The sequence below is a fragment of the Staurois parvus genome, unplaced genomic scaffold (assembly GCF_062004578.1).
Source record: "Staurois parvus isolate SC_StPar_1 unplaced genomic scaffold, SC_StPar_1.0 ptg001168l, whole genome shotgun sequence".
NCBI lineage: Eukaryota > Metazoa > Chordata > Amphibia > Anura > Ranidae > Staurois > Staurois parvus.
The window spans coordinates 105,843-122,402 of NW_028318964.1; the positions used below are offsets into that span (position 1 = coordinate 105,843).

Genomic DNA, 16,560 nt, shown 5'->3' on the forward strand with positions numbered 1-16,560 from the left:
CCTCATCCTCAGAAGAAGAGGATGAGGATGAAGAAGAAGAAGAAGAAGTAGGATGAAAATAAGAATAATTCCAAGCCGGCAAAAAGTGTATCTGCAGAGCTCCTCTAAGTGTATCTGCAGAATAGAGGAACTCTGCACATACACTTTTTGCCGGCTTGGAATTATTCTTATTTTCATCCTACTTCTTCTTCTTCTTCTTCTTCATCCTCATCCTCATCCTCTTCTTCTGAGGATGAGGATGAAGAAGAAGAAGAAGAAGTAGGATGAAAATAAGATTAATTCCAAGCCGGCAAAAAGTTTATGTGCAGAGCTTCTCTAAGTGTATCTGCAGAGCTCCTCTAAGTGTATCTGCAGAATAGAGGAACTCTGCACATACACTTTTTGCCGGAAACCGCTGTATGGAGGGAATGTCCCAGAACTGTCAGAAATAGACTATTTCTGACAGTTCTGGGACATTCCCTCCATACAGCGGTTGAAACCGCTGTATGGAGTGAATGTCCCAGAACTGTCAGAAATAGACTATTTCTGACAGTTCTGGGACATTCCTTCCATACAGCGGTTGAAACATTGTATCTATTTGTTTCCATAAACAAATAAATGGATCCATTTATGGAAACAAATAGATACAATGTTTCAACCGCTGTATGGAAGGAATGTCCCAGAACTGTCATAAATAGTCTATTTCTGACGGTTCTGGGACATTTCCTCCATACAGCGGTTGAAACCGCTGTATGGAGGGAATGTCCCAGAACTGTCAGAAATAGACTATTTATGACAGTTCTGGGACATTCCTTCCATACAGCGGTTGAAACATTGTATCTATTTGTTTCCATAAATGGATCCATTTATGGAAAGAAATAGATACAATGTTTCAACCGCTGTATGGAGGGAATGTCCCAGAACTGTCAGAAATAGACTATTTTTGACAGTTCTGGGACATTCCCTCCATACAGCGGTTGAAACCGCTGTATGGAGGGAATGTCCCAGAACTGTCAGAAATAGACTATTTCTGACAGTTCTGGGACATTCCCTCCATACAGCGGTTGAAACCGCTGTATGGAGTGAATGTCCCAGAACTGTCAGAAATAGACTATTTCTGACAGTTCTGGGACATTCACTCCATACATGTCCCAGAACTGTCAGAAATAGACTATTTCTGACAGTTCTGGGACATTCCCTCCATACAGCGGTTGAAACCGCTGTATGGAGTGAATGTCACAGAACTGTCAGAAATAGACAGAAACTGTCACAGAACTGTCCTTCTTCTCATCCTTCTCCTTCTTCTCATCCTTCTTCTCATCCTTCTCCTTCTTCTCATCCTTCTCCTTCTTCTCATCCTTCTCCTTCTCCTTCTCATCCTTCTCCTTCTTCTCATCCTTCTTCTCATCCTTCTCCTTCTTCTCATCCTTCTCCTTCTTCTCATCCTTCTTCTCATCCTTCTTCTCATCCTTCTCCTTCTTCTCATCCTTCTCCTTCTTCTCATCCTTCTCCTTCTCCTTCTCCTTCTTCTCATCCTTCTCCTTCTCCTTCTTCTCATCCTTCTCCTTCTTCTCATCCTTCTCCTTCTCCTTCTTCTCATCCTTCTCCTTCTTCTCATCCTTCTCCTTCTTCTCATCCTTCTCCTTCTCCTTCTCCTTCCTCATCTCCAAGGGCATTTAAATTAAAGGTACAGTGTTCTGCACTAATTTAAAGGCTCTCTGAAGCCTAGAAACCCTTTTAATAAGTTAACTTCGTAGCGAATTAATTCGCATCGAATCGAATTTCATACTGGAATTCGCCGAATCAGCCGAATCGAATTTTTGAAAAATTCGCTCATCTCTAATTATTATTATACCGGGTTTATATAGCGCCAACAGTTTGCTCAGCGTTTCACAATATAAAGGGAGACAATACAGCAACAATACAGTTCAATACAAGAGGGTTACAATCTAAGAGTGCCTCTCATGCAGCCGGCTAACTGCATCTGCGTTGGGGGTTTGGGCCATAGCATCCTCTGGATACAAAAGGGCCATGATGATCTCTTTTAGGAAGGATCCACTACATCCAGTTGCTTTGTAAAGCACAAAAGCGTTATATAGAGCAAATTGAAATAAATAAATAGAGACTTTTTTGCACCAGCTTCTGGCTTTTCAGGAAACTAAGTACAGCTTTATCATCTGATCCACCTCTCCCATGTTAAGGTTATAGCCATGGCATTTTAGATGGTCGTGTGTGCATGAATGAAAACATCCCATTTTTCCTTCCACTTTACTGTTAGCAATTCATCATTTCTCAAGCAGGCTTTTTCCCCCTTTCTAAGAGGGGAAAAAACTGGGGAAGCCCCAGCGATTAGGTTGCATGGTGCCACATGAGCCAATTCCAAGGTTGTACAAATGTCTAAATAGTGGCACGCTCGAATAAAAATTGTCCACGTATAAGTGGAACCCCATATGGAAAAAGGATGACACCAAGTCCCAAACTATCTGGCCACTGTTCGCCATGTAGTCTGGGCATTCGAGGGGCTCCACATGACTATCTTTTCCCTTGAAAATCCTAAACTTGTATGTATAGAATGTTGCCCTCTCACAGATCTTATACATCTTGACCCCATAATTGGCATGCTTGCTGGGGAGAAATTGTTTGAATGCAAGGCGGCCAGAAAAACTAATGAGCGACTCATCAACACAGATGTTTTGCTGGGGAGTATAGACATCTGCAAATATTTGGTTAAGGTGATTTACGGGGGGGGGACAAATTTTGTGAAGCAGGTCAAATTCAGGGTCATCGCCAGGAAGAGTGCATTGTTGTTGAAATATACAAATCGCATTATATTCTCACATCTATGCCTGGCCATGGCAGCAGAGAACACGGGCATATGATGAATCGGGTCAGTAGACCAATACAACCGCAATTCATTTTTTTTAGTAATGCCATGTTGAGGGTTGGGCCCAAAAAAATTGAAATTCGGGAACCGTAATAGGTTTCCATGCAAATGGTCTGGCAAGGTTTGAATTTGGGTTGGCGGTGATAAACTGTTGTGCATATAAATTGCTTTTATCCACAATCAACGCATACAGATCTTCCATAAAAAACAGCTCCAAAAAATCAAGGGGAGTAGTTAAATTTGCCGTTTCCACCTGAATTCTGGGTTGGGCAGTGAATGGTGGGAAGTACGGGTGCTGCAGAATTTGTGGGCTGCTGATCGGGATTTGCAAGCACATCCGGAAGGACACTAGGGGCTCTACGAGCCTGTGTGTGAATTCTTGGTGGCTGCAGGACACTACTTGTGCTAGCCACCGCACCAGCTTGTACTGCACTTATGGGACTCGCCACGTCACCAAGTGATACTGCAGTATGTATAAGACCAGAATTTACTAGGTCACTGGTGCTTGCCAGTTCACCAAAAGGTAGAGCGGCACTAGTACTGGCATTCTGCTGCATATGAGAACATCATGCAATTGTAACATCTCAGCAACCTGGCAACAGGGTCGGGTACTCCTGACCTTAGCAGGGACCTCTTCTCCATCGTCTGAGCTATCTGTCAGGGTGTCGCTGCTGTCTACAGGCTTGTATTCTGAGGCAGATTCTGTCAGTGAGGCTTCCCCTTCGCTCTCATCTGACATGCTCAGAATCCTGTTGGACTCTTCACTAGAGTACATTTCGTTGGACATTTTGGCCACTAAATTTATAGGTACCTAGTGCGACTCACTGGAAAAAGAGCACCTGGCTGTCAGGGACTGCTTGAACTACTATGAAAAAAATTGGCCTGCAAGTGCTAGCAGAGATCAGGCCTGATTCTGCGAACACGTCGGTTTTTTGTACAATGTATCAAGCGACAATGACCTACTGACACTGCACTTGCTAGGGGGGAGGGGGGTTAAGTATAGGGGCTAAACGCAGGTGCTGGTAGGTGCCGGGGCTAATCCCGATAATGCTGTGTTTTTGGGGATGCTATACTAATGTGAACGCTGGTATAGTGCTGATCTGATCAAAGATATTGATCCGTTCAGACACTATACTAGCAATGGAGGCTTATTGTGTATGTGAGCATGTTCCTGGCAATCAAGGTGTTAAATGTGATGACTGGTGCAGTGGCCAGCCATCTGACACTATCTGGAAGGGACGCTAACTGATGGTAACGCTATCTAAAGTTGCCGGTGACACTAATACAGCGATCAGTAAAAAAAATCTGTACACTGTACTAATGACACTGGTGACAGGGCAATGAAGGAGTTAACTGGGGGGCAATCGGGTTAAATGTGTCTTAAATGTGTTTTTACTGTGTGTGTGTGCACTGTTTTTTTCTCACGTTGATCTGCTTTCTTTTTCTGGGACGGAATGTGCACAGAAAGAGATTTCATCATTTCCTGTACCTACGTAAATGTAAACACTGTGTGTGTGCACTGTTTTTTCTCACGTTGATCTGCTTTTTTCTCTGCACAGAGGGAGAAGATTTCATAATTTCCTGTACCTGTGTAAATGTAAACTCTCTGATAGGGCAGGGATCATCAGCAGATCCAGGCCGAACATCACTGGCCTGAATCTGTTGATTGCTCAGTCAGGCATCAAATCACGGCACTGGTGGGTCGGCGGGCGTGCATGCGATCATGGCAGGAGCACAAATCACATATATATATATATATATATATATATATATATATATATATATATATATACACAAGATTTTGTGCAGGGAGTCCGCCCTGTAGCAGTATTTCTACTATAGGATGGATCTTAAGCAGTTAAAGGGGCTTCCATATTTCGATCAGCTCCCCGCCCACAGAATCCCACAACCTCCAGCCAGGGAAGAGCCCCCCTGCTCCAAAGCACCCCCCTTGGTTGAGGGCATGTGGCCTGGTATGGTTCAGGAGAGGGGCGCTCGCTCGTCCCCCCTTTCCTGATCTGCCAGGCTGAATGCTCCGTTAAGGGTCTGGTATGGATTTTGGGGGGCTCCCCAGGCCATTTTTTTTAAAACTTCAGTGTGGGGGTTCCCTTCAAAATCCATACTAGACCCGGAGGACTTGGTATGGATGGGAGGGGCGACCCTATGCCATTTTTTTTTTTTCATTTTAATTGGGCAATGCTGCCTATTCTTTTGACATTCAGCTGTCAGCGGGGAACCCTGCTGACAGCTGAAATATGAATGAATGTTTCAGTATTAAAATACCGCATGACTTAACAATATGACTCGTGGTATTTTAGTAACAGTGGTATCTTACCCCATACTCAGATGCAGTAAGATACCGCTCAGTAAATCGTCCCTGTTCCAAGTTCACGGTCGAACTTTTGGTAGGTTTGAATGTTCGACCACGAACCGAACAGGGGGGTGTTCAGCCCATCACTACTCAGTCCATGCAGTGGACTGCTCCTCGGCATCTTCTCATCCAATACAGGGGTATGGTCTCTCATTATTCTTTATGATGTCAGAGGCATCTGAACACCATTGTACAGGGGAGAAGAGGCTGTTGGGACCAATTTAGTAGTGCAGACGGGTCTGCGGGAGCAGAATATCAGGTAAGACTACTTTACCCATTTTTCCTAGATGATGACCAATACTCATCATTCAGTACAGAACATGGGTTTCTTTAACTGCTTTCCACCTGGCCACTGCACATAAATGGCTATGTGGGAGCTTCGCCGTTCTGAGTGGATGTTCAGGAAAGTCCTTCAAAACATGCGCGCGTGCGGCCTCTTTGCTGTGCAACTGCACGCTCCCGGTGTGCCTGTGTCCCTTGGACACAGCGCAACACCACTCAGCAGAAGGGCCCTCTGACTGGCCCTTCTGATCACATGATGGCTGTGTCCAATCACAGCTGTCATGTGATGCCAACAAAGCCGCCATTCAGGTGAACGGCTCTGCCTCTCCTCACACAAAGCCCACCAGTGAGGAGAAGCAGAGCCGAACTGCAATTTAGACACAAGCACATCGCCCACACATCACCCTGTCACAGTACCAGTGATCCACATCTGTTACAGTGCCAGTGATCCACATCTGTGATCCACATTTGTCACAGTGCCAGTGATCCACATCTGTGATCCACATCTGCCACAGTACCAGTGATCCACATTTGTCACAGTACCAGTGATCCACTTCTGTCACAGTGCCAGTGATCCACATCTGTGATCCACATCTGTCACAGTGCCAGTGATCCACATCAGTCACAGTACCAGAGGTACCAGGGTCAAATCCACATTTGTCACAGTTCACCAGTGCTCAATATCTGTCACAGTGTACCAGAGTCAAATCAACATCTGTACCAGTGAACATCAAAATGTCTAAAAAATTATACACCAGCAAGGAGGCTTTCCAGATACTGAGTATGAAGGACGAGAAAATACTCCCCATACTCAGGAGGAGTAGCAGAATGTATTTTGGAGTGTAATTTTTGGTATATACATGCTATGTGTTAGAAATATCTTATAAATGGACAACTTTGTGTAAAAAAAAAAAAACAAAAAAAAACAAATTCATTTTCTTTCCATATTTTCTGAAAACTTGTGGAAAAAAACGACATGTTCAAAAGACTCATTATGCCTTGTAGAATATACACTGGGGAGGAGGAGCAGCAGAATGTGTTTTGGGGTGAAACTGCAAGTATGCATATGCCGTGTGAGAGGAATAACCTATTAATATAACAGTTGTGTGTAAAAAACAAAAAACAAGTTTTATTTACTTTCTTCATTTTCCAAAGAATTGTGGGAAAAAAATTACAGGTTGAAAAAACTCACCATGCATCTTACTAAATACCTTGGAATGTCTACTTTCCAAAAAGGTCTCATTTGAGGGGCATTTGTACTGTCCTGGCTTGTTACCCTAGGTTCACATCTGTGCAGGTGGTGCCGCTGCGGATCTGCACGAAAATCTGTGCAGCCGCACCACCCGCATGGAGAAATGCGGACCCGCGGGCGGGTGCCATTAGCACTGGAAGATGCAACTGTACTGGGAACCGAGGTTCCCATGCGGACTGCGTTTTCCAAAGAAGTGCAGGGACTTCTTTCCCTGCATGTCTCGTGCCTGTGCAAAACGTGGCCCGCACGGCCGCATAGATGTGAACTGGGGGTTAGTGTCTCAAGAAATTAGGCCGTAAGTACATCTGGTTTGATCAGGTGTGTTCAATTTTAAATGATTGGTACCATAGCTTGTAGACTCTATAACTTCCACATAGACCAAATAATACACATCAGTTGGGATTATTGTTACCAAAGCAATGTAGCAGTATACATTTTGGCCCAAATTTTTGAAGAAAAATTACTTATTTGCAAAATTTCATAACCAAAACTAAGAAAAATGCGTTTTTTTAAAATTTTTGTCTTTTTTAATTTACAGCGCAAAAAATAAAAAACCCAGTGCTAATTAAATACAGCCAAAAGAAAGCTCTAATTGTGTGTAAACAATTACCCTACTTAATGCATAATGCACAAAAGAATAAAAAACACAAACATGAATAAGAAATTGTGAAGTCTTTAACCCTTTCACTGTCAGGTCCGTACAGCGTACGGACCTACAGAGCTGCATTCAGCTGTCCAGGTTCGTACACCGTACGGACTGGATTCCTCCTTCTGTTTTAAGCTCATGGTCACTCCAGTGACCATGAGCTTATAGCAGAAACGTTCAGCAGACTCTGCTGAACAAAACATTAGCTCTGATCAGATATTCACCCAAAATATGCCACCTGCCGCCTCTTCACTGAAAGTTCTTATTCCTTCCTCCACCATGCAGGCAGCCCCCCTGTCACGGATACCTTCTGCCTCCATCACCTCTTCATTTGCAATTCTCCTGCTCCCCCCACAGTCACTGATCCCTCCCGCATTGATCCCCCCTGCACCGATGGCTGTTGCTTACCAGCAGCTGCCTTCCCTCTTCTGTCCTCCCGCTGGCTTTTTCTGCTGCAGGGAAGCCACAGACAAATAATTTTGCAGTGTACTCCGCTCTGTTCTGGTTCCCCCCTGTAGTGCCCCCCTCACCAATCTCACAGCACCCCTCTTGGCAGTGCTGCTGGCTGGCTTTCCCTCCTGCCCCTCCCACCTACTGCAGCTACTGCTGGGGTGGGAAGTCACTGTCAGGATGGAGAGCGGGGAGGCTGACATACATGTGTTTATCAGCCCCCTTTCTTTCCTGAATAAATACTTACAGCGATCAGTACAGATCGCTTCTGTATTTATTTATCACTGGAGCATAGTAAACAGTACTATGCTCCAGCTTATGAATGGATAGGAGTCTCTATGCAGAGACTTCTATTCTTTCATATGCAGTGCAACTGTGGCTGCAAAGAAAGGGACTGAGACTGTCTTCGGTCCCTTTCTCTGTCTCAAAAAAGAGACATCAGGGGTCTGTTTAGACACCAAATATCTTTTATTTACAGTTTTGCACACCTTCAGTTTTCACCATTTCACAAAAAAGTGCAATTCAAAATTTACAATTATTTGTTATTTTTTAACTCAATACAATTTTAGCTTCTATATTTAGTGGGAATTTAGCAGGAACTTTGTAAGTTTTACTGTGTTTGTGTCCGCAAATAATGATTTTAGTGTATTTTTAGTGAAATTATTGTTATGATAAACATTTGCGCTAATATCACAGGGACAAAAAAAATTACTAACACCTTATGTTTATTCTAAAGGTCCTATGCTTACAGAAAATGTATGGTTTGGGGGTCTTTCACTAACTCTTAAAGCTGTAAGAGAAAAATAAAAAAGCAATGGAAGAATTGCAATAATGGTCTGGCCACCTAAGTTTAAAAGTGGAGCGCAGGGCCTGTCAGGTTAAAGTGCAAAATAAAATAAATGTCCACACTGGTCTGCAGAATATTTTCACGACACACACAATCCTTCAATCAGGTGCTCCTCCATTAGTGCTTTAGTGTCTAAAAAAAAAAAAAATGAATCTACACACACATATATACAGTCATGGCCGAAATTGTTGGCACCCTTGATATTTCTCCAGGAAATCATGTATTTCTCACGAAACGTATTGCATTAACACATGTTTTGCTATACACATGTTTATTCCCTTTGTGTGTATTGGGACAAAACAAAAAAAGGGAGGAAAGAAAGCAAATTCGACATAATGTCACACAAACCTCCAAAAATGGGCTGGACAAAAGTATTGGCACCCTTTCACAACTGCGGATAAATAAGAATGTTACAAGCATGTGATGCTCCTGTAAACTCACCTGGGGCAAGTAACAGGTGTGGGCAATATAGAAATCACACCTGAAAGCAGATAAAAAGGAGAGACGTTCACTTAACCTTTGCATTGTGTGTCTGTCTGTGCCACACTAAGCATGGACAACAGAAAGAGGAGACGAGAACTGTCTGAGGACCTGAGAACCAAAATTGTGGCAAAATATCAACAATCTCAAGGTTACAAGTCCATCTCCAGAGAACTAGATTTGCCTTTGTCCACAGTGCGCAACATTATCAAGAAGTTTGCAACCCATGGCACTGTAGCTAATCTCCCTGGTCGTGGACGGATGAGGAAAATTGATGAAAGATTGCAACGCAGAATAGTCCGGATGGTGGATAAGCAGCCCCAAACATGTTCCAAAGACATTCAAGCTGTCCTGCAGGCTCAGGGAGCATCAGTGTCAGCGCGAACTATCCGTCGACATTTAAATGAAATGAAACGCTATGGCAGGAGACCCAGGAGGACCCCACTGCTGACACAGAGACATAAAAAAGCAAGACTACAGTTTGCCAAAATGTACTTGAGTAAGCCAAAAGCCTTCTGGGAAAACGTCTTGTGGACAGATGAGACCAAGATAGAGCTTTTCGGTAAAGCACATCATTCTACTGTTTACCGAAAACGGAATGAGGCCTACAAAGAACAAAACACAGTACCTACGGTAAAATATGGTGGAGGTTCAATGATGTTTTGGGGTTGTTTTGCTGCCTCTGGCACTGGGTGCCTTGACTGTGTGCAAGGCATCATGAAATCTGAGGATTACCAAAGGATTTTGGGTCGCACTGTAGGGCCCAGTGTCAGAAAGCTGGGTTTGCGTCCAAGATCCTGGGTCTTCCAGCAGGACAATGACCCCAAACATACGTCAAAAAGCACTCAGAAATGGATGGCAAAGAAGCGCTGGAGAGTTCTGAAGTGGCCAGCAATGAGCCCAGATCTAAATCCCATTGAACACCTGTGGAGAGATCTTAAAATTGCTGTTGGGAAAAGGTGTCCTTCCAATAAGAGAGACCTGGAGCTGTTTGCAAAGGAAGAGTGGTCCAAAATTCCGGGTGAGAGGTGTCAGAAGCTTATTGATGGTTATAGGAAGCGACTGATTTCAGGTATGTTTTCCAAAGGGTGTGCAACCAAATATTAAGTTAAGGGTGCCAATACTTTTGTCCAGCCCATTTTTGGGGTTTTGTGTGACATTATGTCATATTTGCTTTTCTGCCTCTGTTTTATATTTGTTCCAATACATACAAAGGGAATAAACATGTGTATAGCAAAACATGTGTTAATGCAATACCTTTTTTGTGTGAAATACTTGATTTTCAGGAAAAATATCAAGGGTGCCAACAATTTCGGCCATGACTGTATATATATATATATATATATATATATATATATACACAATGCTTGCTTACCTTGACAATTGACCTACAAAATATATAGGTCAATTGCACTATATTTAACAGTAGTTGCAGATCGACCTCCAGCTCATAGCAGCTACTTCCTCTTTAGAATTACTTCCATATGGCTAGCGCTGTTGCCTCCAATATATGTGTAACTCAAAAAAAAAAAAAAAATCTCAGTGCAACACCGTAATTTAAAGCGATTCTAAAGGTTACTTTTTTTATTTTTGGAAAATATCAAACATGTCTATACCTACCTGCCACGTGCAGTGGTTTTGCACAGAGCAGCCTGGATCCTCCTCTTCTCAGGTCCCCCACAGGCTCTCCTGGCCCCTCCCTCCTGTTGGGTGCCCCCACAGCAAACAGCTTACTATGGGGGCACCTGCTGCTCTGTGTGTTCATTCACACACCAAGCCACAGCTTGTCCCCCACCCCCTCTCGTTCCTCATTGGCTGACTGGCTGTGATTGACAGCAGCAGGAGTCAATGGCTCCCGCTTGCTGTCTCAGCCAATGAGGAGGCAGAGACCCGGGACAGCCGAGGCTGTCATGCACATCGCTGGATAGCAATGGGGTTCAGGTAAGTATCGAGGGGGCACTGCTGCACACAAAAGGTTTAGAATACATGAAGGTAAAACATATTGAGTATTTACAACCATTTAAAGATTAAAATAAGTATGCGATAAACCTTATGTGCTCACAGTGACACAAACATAATAAGTACCTGTATGGATTCATTCATAATAGTGCTTTCATTGTAGTGTTCACGTGTCCAACACAGGATCCCACCACCTCTGTGTGCAATACACACTCAGTTTAGTATATGGCCTACAACAAAATAGGTAACACACGCTATATTTGGCATTTTCTGCAATTCCACTTCCATCTGTTGGCAACTACTTTACTCGTAATGTCTCTTTAAGAGACCAGTTTCTGCTGCCCCCATTGGGGTGATTTGTGGCTCAAATGGCCAGCTAAAGAAGTTCCAAAAGTTGCATAATCCGCTTAGCACTTGCTGTATTTCTTAGAAAGCTTCATCACAAGCTGATATGTAGATTTAGGATAGCTTACCTCTGCTCTGTGTTCAAGGAATTGATGTTGTGGGATATCTGAATGATCTTCTGCTAAAGATCCAATCTTTTATATCTGTGATGGACAATGTCTGCCAGGTGGTGCAAACTCTGCAGAGTTTTGGGTGGATCCTCAATCTTTCATAGCTGGACCCATCTCACAGATCGGAGCATCTTTTGCAACTAGACAGGGCCCTGTTGATGGTCTTTCTGCCTGGGCCAACTATGTTCCTTCGCTCTCATGCTCAGAGCCTCTGGGCTCAGAAGAGGCCCTTGGGTCATTCCTGCAAGAGGGTTTTGGGTCTCACTGTTGCCCCCTTTTAGGCTATACCATTTGCTCAATTTTACTCTACAACATTGCAAATGTGGAACAAGCAAATTCAGTCCTTAGACCGTTTTAATGCTTCTGACCCCCAGGGCCAGGCATGGTGGATTTCTAGTCCAGCACTAGAGTTAGAGTGCCTGGAGCCATGTTGCTCAAAAGGAAGCAGATTAGATCCTCTCTAGGGCAGAAAGTTATATTCTGTCCACCTTCACATACGTATCATGGAAAATTGTCAGATGGACTTTCTCAGTCACTGGCACCTGGGTTCAGGTGAATGGGCCCTCTACGTGGAAGTCTTTCAAGCCCATTTCCACAAGTGTGGGATGCCACATGTGGATCTTTTGGTGTCCAGATATAACAACAACAAACTGGACAGGTTTGTCACCAGGTCCAGGGGCCCTTGGTCAGTCCCAGTAAAAGCTCTGGTGACTTTTTGGGATCAGTTCAGCTTGACCTATTCCTTTTTGCCCCTCCACATTCTGGTGATTTTTCTCCAAACTGAATTGGCCCAGGAACACCTGGCATTCAAACAAGCTTATACTCCTGGAAGACATGCTATGGACCCTTCCCAGATCCCCTAACTCCTCTAACGCTCAATCTGGACTTTCCATCGGGCATGTCCACATTCTTTCTCAAAGTCCATTGGACTCAGCCCAAGAGAGTCGCTAGACACTTCTTTAAGTAGGGCCCAGGGGCGGACTGACCATTTGGAAACTCGGGCAGTGCCTGAGGGCCCGGGGTCAGTAGGGGGGGCCACATGAGATGCCCCTGGTACCTTTTTCATAGGCTTTTTTGAGTTTGGGCAAGGACACAGGGGCCCCATGATCCCCTATTGCCCGGGGGCCCTATCAGTTGTCAGTCCACCTATGGAAGGCCTCTTCAGAGATTGACTTTACATAACAATCCAGTCTCAAGTTGAACTACTCTCCTTCTGGCCTTATCTCCAGATTAAGCATTTTTTGAATTAACTGTTCCTTAGGCACAAATATGGGAGAGAACCAAAGTCATATGGATGAGCCACATCAGCACCTTGTCTCCACGATTTCTGACCTTACTGCTAACATAGGTATGACTTGCAAGGTATGGGAGAAAGACCTAGGGGTTAACTTCTCTGGTGATGACTGGGAGTTCATAAACAGTACAGTACATAAATGCTCCCTGAACGTCTATATCCAAAAAGGGGCTCCAAATCCCACATAAAAACAGAATGCCCTCCTTCTTACACAAAAATTACCCACTGGTGTTGAATCTTTGTTGGTGCTGTGCAACAGAGGAGAGGGCATTCCTACATACTGTATATCATGGCAACGCGCTTTGCTCCACTTACACTCATTTTCTCTTCTTCCCAATAACTTCTTCACACATCCCTATTTAACAAACATTACATGAAGTCCCTGGCTATGCATGAGGTCAATGCTGCTAGAATGCGTATTGCGTATAGAGCAACACAATTACCTACTCTGAGAGATTAGTTTGTGAGATTAGACAGAGTAGCAGAGATCAGCAAGAGAGCAGGAAGAACGTATCCACTCTGCCAGGATAGGCCGGCCAAATATAATAAGACATGTGCATGCTGGACATACTACAAATCTACTCTTGAATTCCTGAATGTAAGCCCGATGCCTGAGCTCACAAACTTTAAATAGAACCTCGAGTGTCATGTGAACACTGGATAACCCTGCTGACCACTTAAGGGGATGGGACTCCTGGAGAAAATGCATAGCCACTTTCCATTAGCTTTCCTTGGACCCTATCAGTCCCACTTCTGTTTTGCTATTCCTCCTCTGCCAACGCCCCCCCTTTTTTTTGCCAATCCCATTTATGCCTCACACCTTTCCTAACTTTCAGTCTTCCTGCCCTTTCTCCACACTCTACTTTCCCTCCCAACTCTATTCTGATAGTACTAGGTCCAGCTCAGGAACCCCCTCTAGATACACACAAAGACATGCTTATCGATAATCCCACAATAACAGCTTTGAGACTGACTTACTTCCCACCCATCCCAGATCATTACCTTCCTGCAGCCCAGCTAAACCATCTACACTCGGGAGAGGTGGTCAAGCCACCATGAGACTGGGAAGTCCTCAGGGCAATGCTCCCATTCCACCAGCTAATTTCCCTCTCCTTTTTTATACTCTGCAATTTGTACTTTTATGATGCTCCTTCTTGAAATACATTGTATATTTTTAGATACTAAACCCAGGACCCTGCAGTCACTCTATCTGGTCTCCCACAGTAAATAGAACATGGAAGTGCAATTATTTTAGTAAATATAAACTGCTAAATACCTTTTCTCATCAGCAGTTAGAGCAGTCTTGTGACTTCAGCAGAGCGCTGGTTAAAGCTTGTAGGAGGAGTTTTCTTTCTGCTTTAGGAGGATTTGAAACCTCTAACCCTCTGTCTGGACAGTGCTGATTGACCCTGTCCTGATCACTTGCACCCTCCCAAGAAAAAAAAAAAAAAAAACCTCTCTAGCAATACACACCAAACTGATCATGTGCATGTGACCACGGGTTCAGTCTGTATCAAGTTTCATTTCAACAAGAGGAGGGGCAGAAAAGAAAGGCTCAAACAGCCTTTTTATACAATGTGGAGAATTAACCACTTAGGTTCCACAGTAAGTATATCAAGCATGCTTTACTGCATATACAGACTGATTTTACTGTTGTGGGTTTAGTAATCCTTTAACATCTCTGCAGAATTGTAATTGAACATGTTCAATAAAAAATATTATGGAAAAAATGCTTATTTTAGTCAGCTAAATTTGAAGCATTGCATGTGTATTTAGTTTTTCACCTGTTTTGTTCTTATAGGAAGATGACTTAGAGGCAGATATGGGACAGCTGCTGATTACGGTAAAATACACAGTGCAAATATCATAAAACACATGTTAAAATTCCTATTAACAAATGCTAAGGCTCTGTACAGAGAGGAATTTTGTTACCCTTAAGTTATGAAGATCATTGCTTTTAGCAGGTAACCCCCATTAGGGAGCATTTACTAAGTATTTAGAAAGCAACTGCAGAGCTTAGTCTAACTGTTTCTAATAGCATCTTATTGACCGCGGAATTCTGCTAAATATTTGATAAAGCTATGGCTAACATTTCTGTATCTAGTGATCACAGACTGGAATGAAAGGGAGCTTAGGGGGCATCATGAAAATGTCCTTTTAAAAAATAATGTACATCTTTGATCATATTTTCTTTCTTTGTTTTATAATGTTTGAGGTTAAAAAATAAAATTGCTGATTTGTTAGCCAGCTAAATGTAAAGTATTGCATGTGAATTTTGCATACTTTAGCTTTTCACCTGCTTGGTTTTTACAAATGGATGACATACAGGCAGATGTGGAACAGTTGATAGATGTGGTAATCTAAATTAAACTCTGTGAAAATCATACAACATATGTTACAACACGTTAACAACATTAAGTCCCCGGTCACACTGGATGCGAATTGGCATGCAAGTTGCATGCCATGTGACGTGCAAATCGTGTGCCAAGTCGCACCCTATAGTCCGCAATTACAGCAGTCATATGGGTGCAGTTCTGACTTGGTCGGAGCCGCACCAATTTATAAAGTAGTACATGCTCTACTTTTGGTGTGATTTGCATAGACATCTGTGTCTGATGTCTTGCAAATCGCACCTGAAATTGGCATGTCATCTGACTTTGAAATCGTGCGACTTCACTGTAAGTCGCACAATTTCAAAATTGGGTTTGGTGTCACCATTAGACAGTGTACAGACAAGAATTTGTTTAACCTTAAGTTTTGATTGAAAATCGGCAAATTGGTAAAAAGAAAAAAGCAGCTGTGACATCCCTCATAAAACCCCTCCCACTCCCAGGTACCCTCAGTATTTTGCTAAAGTCCATAGGTGATGGACCTCTTCTTTCTACTGAGTGAAGCTTACCTTCTTATAAGAAGGTTTCTTTCTTTGGAACCTTTTTCATGGTGATTCTTTTTTAACAACATGGCTGCACTATAGTCATTGTGGTGAAGCCAGGAAGGGGTAAATCTTTCTTATTCCTGTAACTAATTGGTGAGTACAGGGTGGAAACATTCATCCCAGGGTGCCCCTCATTGTGTTTTTCCCCTTGGGAATTTATCACTGCTGTTCCTCTGTGGAGTGCAGAGTGTCCAGGATGGCAAGGGTTAACTTTTTGGCACCAGCAATGGGAACTTGTAATACTGGGGGGTGCTAGCATGGTAATGTTATGCCAGAACTGTTCAACCAACTGGCTCATTAGCTAAGACTTTAGCTCATTGGAGGGATGTAAGTACCCTTTAGAAAGCTTTTTCGGCATCTATCGACAGGATTAACACCAACATATTTTGCTCAAATTATCCTGAGAAACTTTCACAACTTGGCACTTTGTGTGGTAGATGCCTTAACAAAACCTTATGGCCCCTCTGGAGGATAAACACAGGTTTAAAAACCCGATAAGATGTTAGAAGCGCTCTTTAAAGCTTTCTTCTCTCTGGTGGATTGTGCCATGCAGCCTGTGGTTGTCCACACGGCAGTGTGCCAGGCCACTGCGGTCTGCACCAAATGTATGGCCTGTGACTCTGGCTCCATCCTTATGAAAATTTTAACTATAGCCTTCTGCTATTG

The 16,560-nt window shown here is 43.3% G+C and overlaps 1 long non-coding RNA gene across 1 annotated transcript in view; it reads left to right on the forward strand.

Annotated features, from left to right (window-relative positions):
- The window catches only part of LOC149438989 (uncharacterized), a 46,871-nt gene that overhangs the window by 21,851 nt on the left and 8,460 nt on the right, over positions 1 to 16,560 (forward strand). The window contains exon 3 of the long non-coding RNA XR_016307884.1: positions 14,761 to 14,802. This is a non-coding gene — a long non-coding RNA (uncharacterized LOC149438989). The remainder of the gene's footprint in view (positions 1 to 14,760; positions 14,803 to 16,560) is intronic.